We start from the raw sequence: 18,777 nt of genomic DNA, 5'->3' as shown, positions 1-18,777 counted from the left end.
TCCAGTGGTGACAGCATGTGGAAGCCAAGGCACAGAGAGACTGCTCAAGTCATCCCTCCCTATCACACACTTCACAGAAGCTCACAGTCTCCTTGCTATCAAAGACTTTCCAAGGTCCTCTTCCAAGTCCTCACTGTCAGGTATTTGGTCTCCTTTGGCTTGGTGAGCAGGGTTTGCATGTGCTCTTCCTAGGACCTCATTACAGATTCTGGACAAAAAAAACCTCCTTTCTGTGAGCAGAAAGAGCTGGAAACAGTCAGGATTCCAGGGAAATATGAGAAGCAAGGCTGAGGGTGTGGTGGCCAGGGCAGCAGGCCTGGTGAGGGCAGAGGTGCACACTGCTCTTCTGGATTCACGTGGAGCAACCCCAACCCACAGCCCAAATCACCACAGCCTTCTGATGATGTGGAGCAACAAAACTTTGAAGAACTGCATTTCTTCCATTCAGATGCATCATTTCTCAGTGACACATGAAGTGTTCAGCTCTGAGAAGCTGGGTCAGGAGGCTGACCTAAACCTGAGTCACCATGCCCAGCTGCCCAGAAGGAGTCCAGCTTGCCATCAGGTGGTCCAGTTTATGGCAGAAGGAAGAAGCTGTGTTCTTGGACAAAAAGGACTTTGAATGAGCATTTGGTCCTTCAGTCCAAACATTAGTCTGATCCTGAGTTGTGTTTTCCTAAGGGCATTTCCTAGAGTGCCAGGCTGACCCCAACACCCAAGATGTCAAAAACAAATGGCCCAACCTTCTCCTGTGCATGCAAAAAAGCCAACACCAAGGGCTGAACTCCACGACTTTGTTCAGTCTGTGGGGAGCAGACAGCCTATAACTTTAAATCTATTGGTCCTTCCAAAGGCATAAATAGTGCTACTGGGACCTTGGTAAGTGATTTTAATGGAAATATTGCCTAAAGAATCCTCTTCAGCTCTGGGTTGCAAAATTGGTAGCCTTTCTCTGTATAACAGAGCTCTGTTTATTTGGGTTCAATAGGTCCTCAGTACTAGGTTTATTGCCAAAGCCGCCAAGAAACGACTTTTAACAGTATTTTCCTTACACTCAGCTCAAGGAAAAGTGGGCCATTTATATTCATTGTACCTTATAAATGTTTCCACCATAACAATCACTTCTGATTATAGTGGACTTTGTTTTCTGTTGAGTTTAATAGCAAGAGAAAAATGACACATGACACAAATTTAAATAACACTTCGCTCCCCTCCTTTCTCTTTTCCTTCTGAACTGTAATCCACTGTTTATGTTGAAGAATGACATTGTTTCCAAATCTTCTGAATTATTTTTTTTTCCATTTTTTGGAAGATGTAGAAAAGTGGATTAATGAGTTTGCTTTTCCACAGCACTGAACAACTGAGTTTTTCCTTGGGCTTTCAGATTCTTGACAGCTCAAATTGTCAGACCCAAATTATTTGTAAGAAAAGTTTGACTTTCAGGGGCAGGAAAATATCTGATTGTCAAATAAGCATTAGAAATTTTACTTGATAAAGTCATATCCAGGCTGTAACAATGATTTTAAGTACAATTTTCTAATTTAATTCCTTGGAGGATGTTTGTCTATAGGAGTGGGCCTCACAAGCTGTATGCAGGTGTAACAGAGTCCTTTTCTGACTGTAAGTTATTTAACAATTAAAGAGAAGGGGGGAATGAAAGCATTCAGCAAGGCCCCAACTAGTCTGTTGTTACCTAACAAACTGGAGTTTTGCCATTGATTTTACAGAGAACGAAAATAGGCCACATTGAGCACATCTGAAAGTCACTTTCTTCAGCCAGCTAATGTATTTCATCATTCTGAACACCGTGAAAACTTTTTCTCTGGAGATAAGAAGGATGCAGCCATCGCTCTCTGCTTATTCTCCCTCACTAGCAGCGGTACAGGAAAACAGTAAAACAAAGGCCATGACGAGGAGTCTCACCCTTTGCACATGTTTTGGCAAGACCTATATTCCTCTCTAGAGATTTCTTATTGAACCTGGTATTATCACAGATATTATTTAACATGCTACAGGTGAAATACATTCACATTTTCCTGTGATGCCCTACACATCCCAAGATTTGAACATGGGCCTAGTGTCTTTCTGCCTGCCTTGCATCCATCTGCCTACAGCCTGAATTAAATTTAAACTCCTGTTTGTGTGATGAGTGCTCAGCCCCAGCACCTATAAGTATTTAGCATGTGATCTGTGTTAGACTCTTCCTGTAACTCGTTGTACACCAACAAACAGCCCTCATTTGTTATGGCACACAGGTGGACGCAATGCCCAGCTCTCCTCTCTCAGCCCTCCCACAAGCCTCCCAAGATGGAGTCAGAGTGGGCCCTCAGGACCCAGAATCACACTTGAAATGCTGGGAGATCTGCTTCGCCGCTTCCCTGCCTTTTGTGAGTACTCTGCTCTCTCCCAGATGCCTTTCTAATTGCTGTTGCCAATTCATGCTCCATCTGCAGATGCGGTTTGAAAAGCCCAGGAGGTCTGTGTTTCAGAAAAGAGCACTGTTGTGTACAAATGCTCATCCTGGGTTGTGCTGCTAATGACTTTAATTACCCTGAGACCAGTTCTCGCTTTGGTCTGGCATTCTCACAGCTAGCATCTCTCTCCTTCCTGCCTCGGGGCTTGCAAAATCTTTCAGGTTCTTCTTTTCTGGCCTTTCAGGATCTGGTAAAACCCATGTAGGTGGAGGAGCAGAGGTGCTCACAGCAGCCACGCAGGAGGCTGCTGGGCCAGAGCTGCCTGTGCAACCCGTCTTGCTTTCCTTCTCGTCCAGCTTCCCTCTGGCTGCTCAGCAGGTCCCAAACACCTCCTCTTGCCTGACACCACCAGTAGATCTCTTCTCTCCTCGTGCTCTGGGTTTGAGGACAGCCAGCAGCCCACGGCACCGCCAAGCCAGCAGCCGAGGGGTGCAGTGCGGGTGCCTCTCCTCATGGCCCCCTCACTTGCTCTCCTCACCTGTATCTCTATCTTCAAAAGGTCAGAACAGACAGCATTCTTCAGGTTCAGTGTTTATGTGGGGAAAAAAGTGGAATTTGGACAGAGATGACCGGGAAGGTGACCTCAGACAGCGTATAAGAACATGAGCAGAAGACTCTGATGCCCATAGTGACAACACTTTTTTTCACACCAGACCATGCCGAGGTAGCCCTCATGAAACCACCAAATGCCCACACAGACTCAGAGGCAATGTGGCTTGCTGCAGTGCTTCTTTCCCTCATGGGCTGTTGCGTCCGTGCATATCGTGCATTTGGCAGCTTCCATCTTCTTGCTTGGGAATGGTTTAGAAGCACTGGCTTTGTGTTGCTCTGCACATGGTTATGCATTTCAGGCTGCCTTGGGACCATGGTCAAAACTCAGTATCATCTCCTAAAATGTGCTGCAGGTGGGCAGGTGAGAAAGAGAAAAGGCCAAAGCTGCTGAAATTCTCCTTTGGGTAGTTGCTTCTCAACTTTGCAATGCAGGGCAAGAAGGGGATCCTGGTTCCCTCCCAACTCCAGTCTGGGCAGAAAGAAGAACCCCGGAGGCTGAACAGGAATGGTATTATGCAGCCTTTATGGATAAGGCTGAAAGACTGGTAAAGTGACAGAACAGTTATGCAAAAACATTCAATTTAAGGGGAACACATTTTACCCGCCTGTGAGTCACAGTGACTGGAGATGGATGGATGGATCCCATCAATGAAATCACTTTCTTACTGGCTGTTTCAGCATCCCCAGGAGTACTCTGGGACAAGGATACACATTTCTGTCCCTGTGAGATGCAGTGATGTGCAGAAGGTTGTGCTTCAGGGAATGCTATCGATGCAGGAAGCACCCAGCTCCAAATCACACAATTTCCTCGGGGCCATCCAGCCCGTCTTAGCACATTTCTGATCAGCATGGTCAGTCTGCTGTTTCCCCTCTCCCTGGGGCAGTGCCTCCTGAAAGCCTTGAAGGTTTCTCTCTGTCAGCTGATGAATTTCACTTTGGATTTGTGAAATTCATGCCATTATGCTCATAACACTTGGTGTGACTTCCAAGTATTGTTTCTGGGAGCTGCAGCAGTGTCAGTGAGTGCTCCTAGAGGAAAATTCAGGGACAGATGTCAATTTAAAGAAGGTCCATGCTCTAAGTTGAAGGTTTCCAGACTGAGGAATGAGGGAACCAGGCCTGGTCCTGCCCTCTCTGCTCATCTCAGAGACTTCTTTCTTATCTATTTCCTGGTGTAGTTCAAAAGTGTGCATGCATCAGCAATTCCTTTGCAATACTACCATATTGCTAATGGGAAAACCAGCATTTGCTAAACCAGATTGCACCTGGAGGACTGCCCTGTGTAATAGAGGACACAAGGGGCTGTGGTCAGCATTTTGGGATGAGGACAACCTGGCTCCTTTACATGGGTGCTGTGCTGAACAACCAGGAAGGTTTATTTCACACCACCAGTGACAGGAATTGTGGTCCAGGTCACAGGACTGAGTCCAGTTCTCAAAACTCCCTCCACACACACAAACATCAGTGATTTGGCAGAGGATGGGCTGGAACCTGCAGAGGTCAAAGCGGTGGTGATGGCTGGCAGGGTTTGCAGGGTCCGAGGGGCTGAACTGTAGAGTGAGAGCTCTGAAATGCTCAGAAAAGAGCACATTGCTGGGGGCATTGGCCTTTCCAGGGACACAAGCTACTTCCCCAGAGAGAGCTGTGGCATCTCAAAGGCAGCGGTGATTTTACTGCTGGATCCTCCTGACAGTGCTGGAGTCCCTCACTCAAATGCTCGGTGTAGGCAAAACTTGCCTGGGGCATAAGGGCTTTTACACTTGACTTTACAGGGTTGAGTGATGCTCCAGGCAGTGCTTCTGGGTACTGTGCTTGCTCACAGGTAGGTAAAAATCCACCACACCTGTGGCACAGGAGCCAGGTGAAGGCTGCTGATGAAGCATCGTTGCTCTGAAGAGGAGGAATTCATGCTGCTAACAGGCTGAGATGGGCTAAGTGCAGTGATGGGGATGCAGGAGTGCAGCTGCCTAATGACCAGGCAAAGACAAATGTCACATCACTTGTGGACTGGGGCTGGTGACCTCAGCTGTGCTCTTGGGAAGCAGCATATGCTGCTCTGCTCTTGAAGAAAGAGCAAGATAAAGACCTGAGGTCTTTTTCCCACACTGCATCATCCCTGCTGAAGAGCTGTTCCATTCAGCTGAGGGATGAGGTAGAAACTGTGCTTGTGCTTGTTGGGCTCTCATTGCTCCTTTTTTTTTTTTTTTTTTTAAACTCGTTACTCATGGTTAATTGTGCAAGTGGAAAGGCTCATTACAGGAACAGACAGGTGATAAGATGCACTGCTGGCCTGGCCGCTTGCCAGGAGGAAGGGAACCATGCAAGAGAAACTCAGCTCAGGAGCCCTCTTCTTGGCCACCAGTCACCTGGATCCAGCAGAACCTCTGGAGTCCTCCAGCCATCACCAACTGCCCTTTGAAAAACGACATGTAAGGACATGACCAGCAGGGCATGGGACTTCTCCTCTGTGATCTCAGCTACAACCTTCCTCCCTCCAAAGATATGAGGGGAGCAGAGTGAATAAAACTGCAGGCTGATGCATTGGCCATGCACAGGCACCTCCTGCCATGTGAGATGCTGTGTGTGACCCCTCTGTGTCTGGCTGCTGCACCAGTTCCCTTCCATAATGCAGAGGGAAGTTTGCAGTAGTGACCTGGACACTTCTAGTGACAGACCCAACCCGTCTCTACCAAACCACCTTGCCCTGAGCTCCTGTCCTTCTCCCAGACTGCTGGGAATGCATCCTGCTGTGCTGTCAGGAGGTTCCTCTTGCTGCTCCTCACTGCCTGGGCAGCAGCAGGGAGCTTTGGCAGCACAGCAAGACGCCTGCCAGGGACGTGCTGTGAGCTTGCTAACAAGGCTTTTCCTGAAAAAAAAAAAAAAGCACAACCCAAACACATTATCCCACTACTGCACATGCTGTGGAACTGAGAGCAGCTGCAGTTTCAAGGCATGTCTTTCACTCTTTCAAATTAAAATAATCCAACCTATGAAAAACTATAAGCAAAGGTGACACTGGGTGCCTCAGTGCATCCTGAGCATCATGGGGTGATTGATTGGAAAGCCCCCCCCCTCCCCCCCGGTCCTTCATACATCCCTAGTGTCAATGCTATATGGCTAAGGCTGGAAGGCAAAGGGAAACCCTGCTGGGCACAACCATCCAGAAAGCTCTTTTCTCCTGAGTTGAAGCTATGATGGCAGCTAGGAGGTAGTATTAAAAATCTCTACCACATGGACGGTGGTGCAGATTAGAGGTTTCTAGGGACACAGATGTTTTAGGGGGAGAGAAGGCACATCTGGGCATTATGTGTCCTAAGCTCAGCAATTGTCTTTTGCCACTCCATTGAACTTAGAATGCTCCTTATTGATTTTCTGCAGTAAACTCAATACCTGAGACATTATTGTAGTTCGGAGGATGAAAACCAGAGCAGGAGAGTGCACACAGTGAGAGTGGCAGAGGTCCTGCCCTTGGACATGGCTGTGATGGGCATTTAACAGCCCCCAAGAGGTCTCACTGCAGACAGAGCCCTAGGTACCAGCACAACCTGGAGAAACCCTCAGCTGCCAAAATGCAGTGATGAGCACTCGCAGCCAAAGAGATGGAAAACATTCACTGTGTCAACCTTTGCTCCTCTTACCATGCAACTCATTGCAGGTAAATGTCATTGTGTGTCTGAGAGCAGATATCTGAGCTCATTCTCCCTCCCACTCCAGCACCCATGCACAGTGTCTCAGATTTCCCCTGTCTTCCCATCCTTCTCCTTCTCTTTCTGCTTAGCTTGCTTTAATCTTGCTATCTGACTCCCTGGGAAATCTCGCCAGCTGTGATGCAAACATTAAGGGAATCCTTCCTCAGCAGAGCAACTCTCAAAAAGGCTCTGCTCACAAGAAGGCTTTCAAAAAGGAATGTAAATTAGCATCTGTGAACCGATGCAGGGCTTTGGGATATGCAGCATGCCCCAAGCACCGGCTCCTTGACCCTTCCTTTCCCTGTCCCTTCCTCCTCCTGCAGCACTTGCCTCAGTCTCTCTGGCAAAGGCAAAAGTCGGACTTGAAGAAGTTCAGGGCCATTTCCCAGGTAATTGTGTTGACTTTGGAGTCCTCGTTCCTGGCTGTGCTAGTATGGAGCGTGAAATCAGGCTTCAGCAGCGTGGTCAGTGAGTATCGCTGTGTGAATTCATCAGCAGCTGTGAAGCAATGCTTTGTGATATTACATAATGTGTGCTTCAGCCTTTTAAATTGCTCTGAAAACAGGACACAATTCACAGGCAGAGATTCGAACAGCAAATTGTTAATGGGTTCGCTCCTTCTCCTGCCATTGTCCTGTCACCCTGTGCAGGTATATAATTACAGGTGGGATCTTGACAGCGCAGGTTCCCAGTAATGGCAAAGGCAAACTCTCCAATGTGACTCATGGGAAGCTAAAATGACTTTGCATAGCATATTTCTTAAAGATAGTCTTTCATAAGAAAATAATTCCCCTCCCTCCCCTAAAAACAGCAGAAACACCATTGCTGTCGATATAGAAATACTCGCCTGATCATACAGAAGACGTGACACAGACCGGGACAGAGCCTTGTTAACATGTTAACAAATGCAGAGCTCTTGGTCATAGGGGCAGCAGTGAAGATCCGCAGTTTTGGCTGAAATTTGCTGAAAAATAGGAGGGATGCAGAGCCCTCGTTTCCTGAGCCCTTCCCCTCCCTGCTGTCCCCTGTGCCCAGCAGATCTGGACATCTCTCTTCAAACTGTTTTATGCCCAATTCTCTGTTGTGGTGCCTGCAATACACTGAGTTCTCCTGCTCCTTTTGCCATAAAGCTTTGTAAGGCAAAGATCTAAGGCAAAGTAAGGCAAAGACCTTTAGAAGAGACTCGAACAACGAAGACCTCTACCGAAATCCCTAGACCCACAGTGAGAAGGAAAAAGTAAGAATTTCTGGCTAAAATCAGATAAAGAGATGAATCTACAGATTTCAGGTTGTCTCCCCCTCCCCTGCCAACTCCTGCCCAGGAGAAATCATGGCCAAGAATGCCCTACGAGCTTCATTTCTTACAAAAATAGCAATAAAGATCATTTTCCTTCCCTAATGCTCTCCAGGTTGTGTGCAGTGCAGCCTGATTATGAGAAAGAGCAGAAATTCATACATTTGAAACACTGTATCCTATTTTCTTCTAATGCCATTTTTATCTGCATTTTATTCAGCTTAATGAGAATGGAAATGAACTCAATGGCTCACCCAGTAATAGCCCTTTTCCAGCAGCAGAGGTGGCTGGACCTGAATGTCCCATTTCTGCACTCCCATCAAGGGACGCTCTCTCTGCCTGCTTGCTATTTGCATTTGGGATATTTTCAGAGACAGATTAATATTCCTGTAAAGCTCTCATGACACTTGGTAGTTCTTGTTTGAGAGAGGAGATCCCACTCCTTCAAACCCAAGCAGCAACCATGGCAGTGATGGACCATGGGACCATGTGCCCAGCCAAGGCACTGTCCAGGGGTGAGGATCTGCTCTTCCCTATCACCATTTGCCCCCCAAATAGTGTTTTGCTGATAGCACTGAATGAAAAAAAAAAAAAAATAAGCCAGGAAGGCATTAGGAGCCACTGAAGACTTCCCTGGTAAATGCCTCCAAGCATTTTACCTGAACTATGCATTTACTCCTGTCCTTGCTCCTGGCCATGCTGGCAGGCTCCATCTGAGCCCAAGGAATCATTTATGAGAAATATATGTATATAAATAAATATATAAATTCTACATCTCTTGCAGTCTTTTTAAAAGGATAAGGACATGACAACAGCAATTATGCACAAGACTGACAATAAATAGTCTCTCTGCAGTCACAGGAGGGATTTTTCAGAGAGACAGCTCTAAGCCCTTCTTACAGCCTGCACGGGACAGTGATTTAGCACCCCTGGGACCCAACACTCTTTAGCATTGACTGGCTTCAGACTTCCAGATGGTTCAGCCCTGTCTGCCCCTGTGTACAAACAGCCTCTGTCTCCTGTGTGTACATGAGAGCTAAATAATGGTTTTAAATTGCTTTTGAGATGTTAGACCTAGCAAGGTCCCATTGCTCCAGTGCAGTACTGCTACTCTGCAGCTGGGAATGACAGTCTTTAATTGCATCATCACTAAGGCAGGACAGTAAAAAAGTCAGGCTTTTTAGAAAGTGAAGGTTAAAAACTTGTATGGGCTCAAAAATATATCAAAATTCCTTCTATTTCACTCTCAGTTTTACCTTTGGTGAGTCTGTCCCAAGCCTTTTCCAGCAACTGGCAAACTGAAGTTTGTACACTATTACAAGGAGCTGTAATTTTAAGAAGAAAAAAAGGGTAATTATTGCAGGACTCACAGCAAAATCAAAAAGATCATGTTCTAAATACTTAGTTTGGTAATTGGGAAAGAGAAGATAGTGGCATTTCCTACACATTTCTTCCTCAGTTTTAACAAATAAGTTTATTTTGATTATTTTACTTGTAGACTGCAGGGCAGATGTTGTAAGGGTAACCAAAGAACATGTAGAAAAAGGACCTCAATTTTTGAGTACCTGCCTGAAAGCCTTTAACTGTACCTGGTTCTTGCTTTGGAAATCAGGTCTGTTAAGGTGGTTTGAGCTGACATCTGAAAATGCACCCCCCCCCCCCCAACTTCACTCCATCATGTGGATTAACAATATTTGCCTGGGGATTTAATCAGAGATGAGAGAAGGGTTTGGCAGCAGCCTGTCACTCTGTGGCTGCCTCTGCTCCCTGTTTTCCTCTTTAGCTTAGCTCTGAACACAGCTTCTCCTGTCAGCTTTGCTTTCCTACCTTCTGAAGTCGGCAGCATCCCTGGGAGGCTCAGAGCTCTGAGAATTGCCCATGCAGGGAAATCATGAATCCCCTCATTTGGAGCCTGTCCTTTGCAACCTGGCAAGGGAGAAGCAAAGCTGCATCAGGTCTGCATTTTGTTTCTGGTTCCTCTCAATTTGTAAAACTGTTGGAGGATTTTCTGCTATTTTACAGGATTTGTAATCCCTTTGCAGGGGACAAATATGTAAATACACTTCTGGACGTACAAAAGAGTCAGATGTTCTGCTGAAATCCCATGATTAAAACAAGCAGCTTCTCAGCCTGGATTCTGATGTCAAGATTTACCGGCAGATTTTACAAGTCTGATGCGAGATGCAGACTAAGACCTCCAGCAATGCGGTTTTCTGCATCTAAACTGCAGCCTAACCACAACAGACAGGATGATTGACTAAATAATCCTTTCTCGTTCTTTTTTTTTTTTTTTTTTTTCCCTCCTACAAATGATGCTTCAACTTTGCATTTTTATCCTGCTTTTTAAAGAGATGCAACACCAGTCAAACAGCAAGCATCTGCCCCATCCTGGTCTCAATTAAAGGCTCAGCCATAAGTGGCCTCTCCAGTCCCCCCAGTTTGGCTCTGCAATGGGAGGAAGCCAGCTGTGCCGGATGACTGGTTTGCACAGGAGAGCATCCCCAGAGCTGCCAAAATGTAAAATGAGGAATCCCAGTGGGAAGAAGCTCTCTTCCTACACTGATGTGGCACTGAGCTGGCAAGGGGGAAGGTGATGTGAGCACAAGGAAGAAAATTGATATGAAATGGTTATTTTTATTTTTGGGGAGATGCAGGCAGCCTAAGAATAAAATATAATCCTGTCCCTCCAGATTTTAATCACAACTAGTGATTTGAGGACTCTTCCTTTCATATTGCCCCTTGGAGACATCATACCGTGCCCGCTCTCCTAAACAGGAGTTCATAATTCTGGCAAGGCTCTCTCCAAAATGGGTCACTTCTTCAAATAATGAGCATGGAGCTGTTTTCACTGACTGCTGTTACAGGACAAGGGCATTTATGTTTTCACACAGCTGGGAGTAAGATATGAAGTGTACCAGTGTCTAGGTGTAAATGGTGTTTCACATGCCTGCAGGCTGTAATGTGGAATTTCATCAGAAAATAAACAAAAAAAAAAACAAACCCTGAGACTGGCAGTGCAGAGATAGAAAAGCACCTGCATGCTGAGAAGGAAGCACAGAGAGAGGGAAAAGTGTCCCCAGAAGAGAACAAGCGACATTTGTGAAATGCATCTCCATGTTAAATACATTAAAATTTGTATTTTCTGGTATGTTCTGTATCCATTCATCTTAGTCTGGCAGCAAGGAGGAGCCCAGCATACTGTTTATGTTCAGCCTTTGTAAATCCCAGCACAATGGAAATGCTTCCATTTAGTTGTCGATCCAGCTACGTGCCTGCTCTTGGCCATGCAGTGTGTTTGGGTACCTGCAGCTTCCCTGGAGGTGTGATGCAGCACCCACATCTGAACGTGAGTCCTCCTGACCACCTGGCTGCCTCACAAAGCCTCAGCCCCGGAGTCACATTTATGTTTAGAGAGAGGAGAGCGATCAGTCCCTGCCTTCTGAGTTCCCCTATAGCAAACACCACCAAACTGGCAAGCCCATGTTCCCCATTGCGGCTTGCAGGTCACGCAGCACTTCCCACAAAGCCGCCCATCCCTGTGCAGCACCAGCCAGAGAGAGGTTTGCTGCTAACCATCTCTGAAAGTATAAAACCAGGGTAAAAAATAGGGGGCAGGCAACAAAGTTCCATTCCCAGCAGACTTCAGCCCCACTTACTCTGCTCTTGGCGCAGGTGCCCGGGGCTGTGGCGTGTACCCAGCCATGTACAACAGCTCTGGGGACAAACGTCTCCTGAACATCAGGCTACAGAACCTTTCTGCCAGCCCATTTCATATGGTGCAAACATGGCCCTTGAGAAGAAATCCCTGCCAACTGCAACAAATTTTTCCTGCCAAGCCTCCCCTAGCTCACATTAAGCCCCAGGTTCAGAGATTGGCCAATGTACTTAAGTTGTCGCTAAGATATAACGATCAGCGAGTGCTGAGTTATTTCTATAGCTTAATGGCAGTTGTTTCCTATCAAGACTATAGGTAAAATTGATCTTATTCTGCATTAATGTGAAAGCTGCTGTGTTAAGAAAGAAAACCAAGAGCTGTACTAAAAATAAAGTGGATGACGGACAGACTTACAACCGTCACAAACGAAAGAGAAACCTGCTGCTGTCTTTGGACCCTCCATGCTGCTCCAAGCAGAGCTATTACTGGCAACGGCAATTTGGCTCTTTCAGGTTCCCATTTGGGAACTTTATTTTAACAAAATACGAGGAAGAAATGGATTTTCTTCAGAATTGTTGGCATTTTCCAGGAAATATAGAGATGTGAAAGCTGCCAGTTCAGAATTATATTTCAGCGTGCTGATGGAGAGAGCGCAGCGGGGCTTGCAGAAGTGAGATGGGAAGCCCATTTCCCAGCAGCACAAAGTTCAGACTTTGCTGCCATGGTGTCCAGACCCAGATTAAACACTCGCTTATAAAATCAGGCATTTCTGATACTTTCTTTTACTGCTAATAAGGCTGCTTTTCAGAGCATCCCAGAGGTACTCCGGAGTGCAGCTGGCTGAGTCTCACTGGTGATACATGAGAAGGTGCCTGAGACATCCACAGAAGCCAGAATACCAGGTGCTGTTGGAGGAACACGTCCCATAGGAGTTATTCCAGCTCCCACCTCTCAGTGGGTAGAGGTGCAAAGTCTTCCAGCCTCTCCTGGATCTGGAGAGAAGTATTTCTCCTTCCTTTAGCACAGAAACAACATTTCGTTCCTTGCGCCCTTTTTATTTTAGAAACTCTGCTTGATAAATTACTAGAGGGCCTCATTAACTGCAAGGATTTGTCAGTTTTCCCAAAGCAATCAGGGTGTTAGCTAGACTGAAGGAGCAAATGGAAAAGTGAAATGGAAGCCAAGCACAGCCTTATTAATCCTGTGTTATGGATCAACATTTGTCAACTCTATTGAAGTTTGTTGTACCAAATAGAGCCCAGGAGACCACTCAATTACTTTATCTCTGAGCAATCAAGATTCTGCTCTTTCAGGTCAATCTGTTGGTACAGAGAAAAAAATTTGGATAAAAGATTTACAGAAGAAAATCCACTGCTTTTTGTTTAAGGGTCCTTTAGAGGAAAAGAATGACTTTCCTTTCCAAATGTTCTACCCAAGGAGTTTGCTGAAGACAGCATCAGCAAGGGGCTCCCCAGCATGGTCAGAGATCCCCTCTCCACTGCTTCCCAAGCCAGATGATTGCAGAAGGATCAATCTGTACTTTTACCCCAAAATACATGGCTAATGTTATAAGCTATTACACTGAGAGATGTCCATTGAAAAAAGACTGGCAACTGTTATGCTGCATAAAAAAAAAAAGCGGTGTGAAGTGTATTCAGTAGGAGAAAGGTATTTTTTGTTCATTTGTACATTTTTCTGTAGCTTGTAATTCATCTGCAGAAGGCACATACATCAGACATCTGTAGATGCGCAAGTCTGGAAGAGTTTTTAAAAGTATTACAGAAAGGTATAGGACACAAGAGGAACTGGGTTATAAATTTCCCATATTCAGGGACACTTACATTTAACTTGAAACTTGTAGCTTCTACTTCTGACCTTAAAAAAGTCATGTGAGTCTAAGATGTGTCCTTTAAAGTAAGAATATCTGTTAGTGTAGTAAAAAGTATTGCCTTTCCCTGAAAGCCTTCCTTTCACATCCTTACGACTAGAATGATATGAATGCTTGGGAATGGAAACTGCAGCCCAGGCTACACTGTGCCCTACAGAGGCACCACGACATTCAAACACACTTCCCTGTGCTGGGACTCATCTAGCTAATTTGGGCCCAGGTGGCACTAAGGACTTCAGCCACCACCCACCGGCTGCTGGGATGATATACTGAGCCTGTGCTGAAGTCTGCTTTGTTACAACCTGACTCCTAGCATTATTTAAGGAGGATGGGTGAAAGCCAGGTTACACAGAGTACAGAAACTGCTATTAGACATCTTGATTGCCTGTACAGGAAGACCTACCCCTAAATTTGGAGTTCCATTATTCTAATTTATTTGCAGGTTTAGTTATTCTCTGGTTATTCTGAAGCACCTAAGATAATTAAAATATTTGTCTAAAAAAATGGCAGTGAATGGAAAATTCAGTTATCAAACTGTTACCTTTGGTTTCAGGATACCATTTGACAAGCTGAAGATCTGAAGACTAGACAGCGGGAGAAAGGTTTGAGAAAAAAAAAAAAGCCCAACAAACCCAAAATTATATGATAAATTGTTTTCAATGAATGATCCCACCAATTTGTACAGCTCCTCTTCACTGTTATAGAAGATTGAAATTGTGTATTGCGATTAATTTATCCTGTGAGTCATGTTCAGTGACTTAAATCACTAGCTTCCCCCCTTCTCCTATCATTTCAGCAAATTTAATTCTTTTTTTCTGTTCATGAATCATTCCTGATTTCTGAAATTTCATCCCTCACTTGTAGCTATTGAATGAATGGACTGAATTAATGCATTTTCACCTCTGGTCCGTTGACTCACTGCTCTTTCATCATAATGGCAGGCTGACCTTCTGGGCCACATGGACTGCCTTATCCCTTGATCTAATGACTGAGATGTTTTAAAGAGGAGAAAAACAAGTACAGTTAAAATTAATTTGTCAGTCTAGATAATTTAAACAGTTAATGAGGCATACGCTGGGTGTCTTCTATTATATTTCCAGATATTTCATCAGAATAACACTGGGGCTGGGGCAAAACTAAGTGTCAGAGCCAGTTCTTTGGGCACCAGTTGAGCCCACTCGCATGCCCCACCACGTAGGAGTGACTGAGGGACATTGTATGAAATGGCTTTCTATGAAATGCTGGATCAGCAGAGAAGGTGGTTTGATACCTTCCCCCCTTTCTGAGCATAGTTTTTTTTTCTTCTTTTTTTTTTTTCTTTTTTGCGTTCCTGTCCTGATCACAGCCCTTCCTACACATTTCTTCCTTGTATCAAAAGGATATAGAAAAGGGTGGTAAAGAGGAAAGCTGATGGTGGACCTTCCAGGTCTGATCATCCAAGCAATTGGCCAGCAGGTGAAAAGCCCCATCGGCTGATGCAGCATGAGGCACCTGAGAAGAGCAATCCTAATTTTACATATGCAGGAATGGGGTCTACCCTGCTCTTGGCCACTGAGGACCAGCATAAAGCTTAGAAATGTTAATAAGAAAATTTCAGGCCAGTACTCATCTAGGTGTCTGTGTATGCTTCTGCACACGAACTGCAAGTTCAATGCAGAGCCAAGAGCAGGATTTAAGCACGGGAACTCTTTGTGGTGCAAGATTTGGTTTTGAAAAAAGACACTGCATTACGGGTGGTGTAATGAAATACGTTTGTGTGCAGGAGTCACCCAGAGATATTTGGTGTTTTGGGGAAGCACGAGAAAGCCAGATACCACTTCTGTTTCCTGAGACACCTGCCTGTACCTCAGCCTCTGTCTGTGCTGGAAACACTTCCCTGCTATTGGAAACCTGCCCCAGTCTGCTGGCAACGTGCACACACTGATGCGAGGGCCTCTTTGTGCCACTGCAGTAAGCCCACCTCCAGAATTACCACAAAGAATGCAACTGCCACCGATACAAAAGCCTCCCTGAGCTTTGGGTGTCCTCCCCCTCTGTGGAGAGCCTCTGTCCCCAAAACATGTCAGCTGGGGACTCTCCCTTTCATCACCAGCCTCTGTGGCTTTCAGCATCAAAAGGAAGATCTGCATTCATCTGCTTCTGAGACGTGCTTCCCAACCCTGGTACGGAAAGCATTGCAATGGCATAGCACAGTCACGACATGAGGGGTGAGCGTCAAACCCCAGACACTGGATTCCTGGGATTAGTCAATTCTGGTAGCCTTAATATTTAATGAAGAGTAACTAGTTGGCTTTCTTATTGCAGAGATAAGTTGAAAAATGCAAATTGTGTGTATTGAAAAGGCCCAGAAAGCTGGAGGCAAATAAATAGATTATTTTTATTTTAAACCTCATGATTTTTTTAAAGCCATTTCCGTGTTGCCTCTGTGTGCCAGTGCTGAGAGCAGGAAGGACTGGTGGCCCGATTCATTGCTGCATCACTCCGGGGCCGTGCTGGGAGAGCTCTGCAGGAGTCCACAGACCTGAACGGGTATAACTGTGGCATTTCAGGCTGCCCGGTGGAGCCTCTTGATTCTGAGTCTCAGGCATGGTCAGCTTTGCCCAGCCTCTGAGAAGCCCTGGCAATACTCGTATATGGACTCTCAAATATCCCGTAAAATAACCTCTTCCAAAGAAGTATCCCTCCGGACTCCTATCTGGGTCTCACTTTATGCAATTTCAGATAGTCAGAGAGCTTTACACGCTACATTGCTCTCAGAAATAGAATTCTCCTAAAACACAGCTTTAAGCAGCAAGTATTTCAGTGTCTAGAATTATGCTAACCACTGCTCATCTAAATTATTATATTAACTGGAAAGGGGGAGCACACACAATTTAGCAGGGGAGAAAGAGCAACAAATCTAAGAAGAAGAATTGGAGCTTTACAGAGAGAAGAAAGCCAGGAATCTGGTGACGATAAAAGCTTTGCTGGAATTAAAAAATCTTTTATTGGAGGAATTTCAAAGCTCTTTCTTCTCAGGGTACATGTTCTGGAAAGCGATGCACGGATCTGCTAGGGAGAAGCACGTTGACAGGGGCCTAGACATGAGAGCTGTCACTAAGACATTGCAGTGACGGAAGGAGGTTTGGATAGACCTCAAAACCACGCCGTACATCACCAAAACAATTCGCGCTCCATCCTGCCTGGGGAAAGCCTTCCCTGCCAAAAGGATGAGTGTCTGCTGGATCTCCTTCCCCCACCTACACCAGGCTGTGCAGAGCTAATAATTTAGATCTGAGCACATTGATCTGAGCACACTGTTTCCCCTCAAGGTTGCTCTTTCGGAGATCAAACACAGCTCTGCAGCCAGCAGTACCAGTGGAAGAGAAGCCTCACGTAAGCCTCCCCAGTCAGAGGACAGAAATGATATTAAAAACATGTATATGAAAAGAGTTAATGATTCCCGCAGCTGCTAATTCAGCAGGGAAAAGATTTTCTGTGATTAAAGCAAAGCAAAGCAAATGGGAATCACAGCTCCTGGGTCTGCTACCTGGTCTCCCTTTAGCTCACTCTCATGCTCTGGGCAATAGTCCTTAGCCATCTGAGGACTTTGCTTTCTCCTCTGGAAACAGAAAAATATGTGTGTGTATACATGCAAATATAAGTGTGTGTGTGCCTGTATGTACATCATGTTTATAAGCATATTTTACAAAGTGTTGTGAGCCAAATAATGAACGCTTTTAAAGTGTTTTGAAATCTTTTGTTGACAGCAGCTGAAGCAATGCAGAACATTATTAGCCATTTCAGAGCTCTTTTTTGCAGAGCATGCAAGGAGCTGTTAAATAAACAGAGTGAAATACAGTAACACATTGTAATTTACATTTCTTTGGGAGAGAGAAAACTCAACTTTATTTACTCAATGTTTTTGCTTTGAATATAAAAATACCAGTTACAAAAATGTTTCCTTATTACTGTAAAGCATGTTGTCTGAGATCTCAGCAGCAGTGGAAGGTATATTTATCATGTAGCAGCAGTAGGAATAGCTAACACATACATAAACCTCCTTCAGTCCCAAAGTAAACTCAAGAAAGGAGACCCTGTGAACACTATGAGAAGACAACACGAATTCATAAAGTTCTTCAACCTATGTAACGCCTATGTGCATGTATTGGTTTCTTATTGTATTGATTATATTGCAGTGATAAAATATAAATTCAGTGTACTCAGCAACGACAACTTTACTGCCTTATTGTGCTGATCATTACAGAAAGCATAAATTGGGTCGTAATTCTGCAGAGTCATCAGAAAACCATGTGCAACTCCAAGTTATTCTTCTGAAACAGTGCTTATGAGATCTTCAGGAGAAGATCAATATAGACGTGTGTGTCTATCAAATGGTGTGGGGGGGCTCTGATATCTGATGCACACACACACACACTCAGGTGGTCTCTCCTTTGCTCTCCTGTGCAGTCAGGTTCCTGGAGCACACATGCACTGCTGCACACAGACTGATGGCCACATCATACATCTAATCTTGCCTGCTCCTGAAAGTGGCTGTTTATCCAAGCAGACAGAGCAAGAGAAGCTCTGGATATTTATCATTCATTTATTTCTGTCCCTTAATCTCCAGTTTATGAGGCCTAGGTCGGGCCAGCATCCTTCCCAGTACGTAGACACTCCTGTTTGTACAGACAGCTTCAAAGGCTGGGCTGGCCTAGGGAATCACATTGCTTCTCCCTGCCATTTATAGGAAGCCTGAAATGGGAAAGTACAAAATCCTGGGGCTGGGCAGACATCTCCATCTCTGCCCACTGACCGTGTGTGCTCCCTGCCCTGGACACCAGCGCTGCTCAGGGCAGTGGCTGTGGTGTTGAGCCTGGGGATCCGGGAGGGGAACAGAGAAACCCTCACGTGCCCGGTGTGCGAGCACAGTGCCTGCCTTCGCTTCCAAGCCCCTCACTCCCAGTGCTAAAAAAGACAGTTTTTACTTTGCCCTCCCTTAACTTGGCTAAGCAGAGGCAAAGCGGGATCTGTGCAGAGTGCACCAGCAGTGAGCTGCTGTGAGTGTGTGGACACATTGCCCTGTGGGGAGGTGGGGACAGAGCAGTAAAAGTCACAGGTATCTGATGTATCTGATGTGAAGAAAGGGAAGTCTTGAGGCATCTGCTCAGGCTGTAGCTGGTGGCAACCTTAGCTTCTCAAACACCATGCTGAAGGATTTTTTCTTGTTTCAGTCAATCCTGAGT

The 18,777-nt window shown here is 45.4% G+C and overlaps 1 long non-coding RNA gene across 1 annotated transcript; it reads left to right on the top strand.

Annotated features, from left to right (window-relative positions):
• The first annotated feature begins 1,139 nt into the window (after positions 1-1,139).
• LOC119713394 (uncharacterized) lies at positions 1,140-17,759 on the top strand. Its single transcript, XR_005260594.2, has 3 exons — positions 1,140-2,387; positions 14,106-14,154; positions 15,315-17,759. It is a non-coding gene; the product is annotated as an uncharacterized lncRNA (long non-coding RNA).
• The last annotated feature ends 1,018 nt before the right edge of the window (positions 17,760-18,777 follow it).

Source organism: Anas platyrhynchos, chromosome 21, assembly GCF_047663525.1.
Source record: "Anas platyrhynchos isolate ZD024472 breed Pekin duck chromosome 21, IASCAAS_PekinDuck_T2T, whole genome shotgun sequence".
Lineage (NCBI taxonomy): Eukaryota > Metazoa > Chordata > Aves > Anseriformes > Anatidae > Anas > Anas platyrhynchos.
Note: the sequence above shows the minus strand (reverse complement) of the source record. Positions and strands in the feature narration are given on the sequence as shown.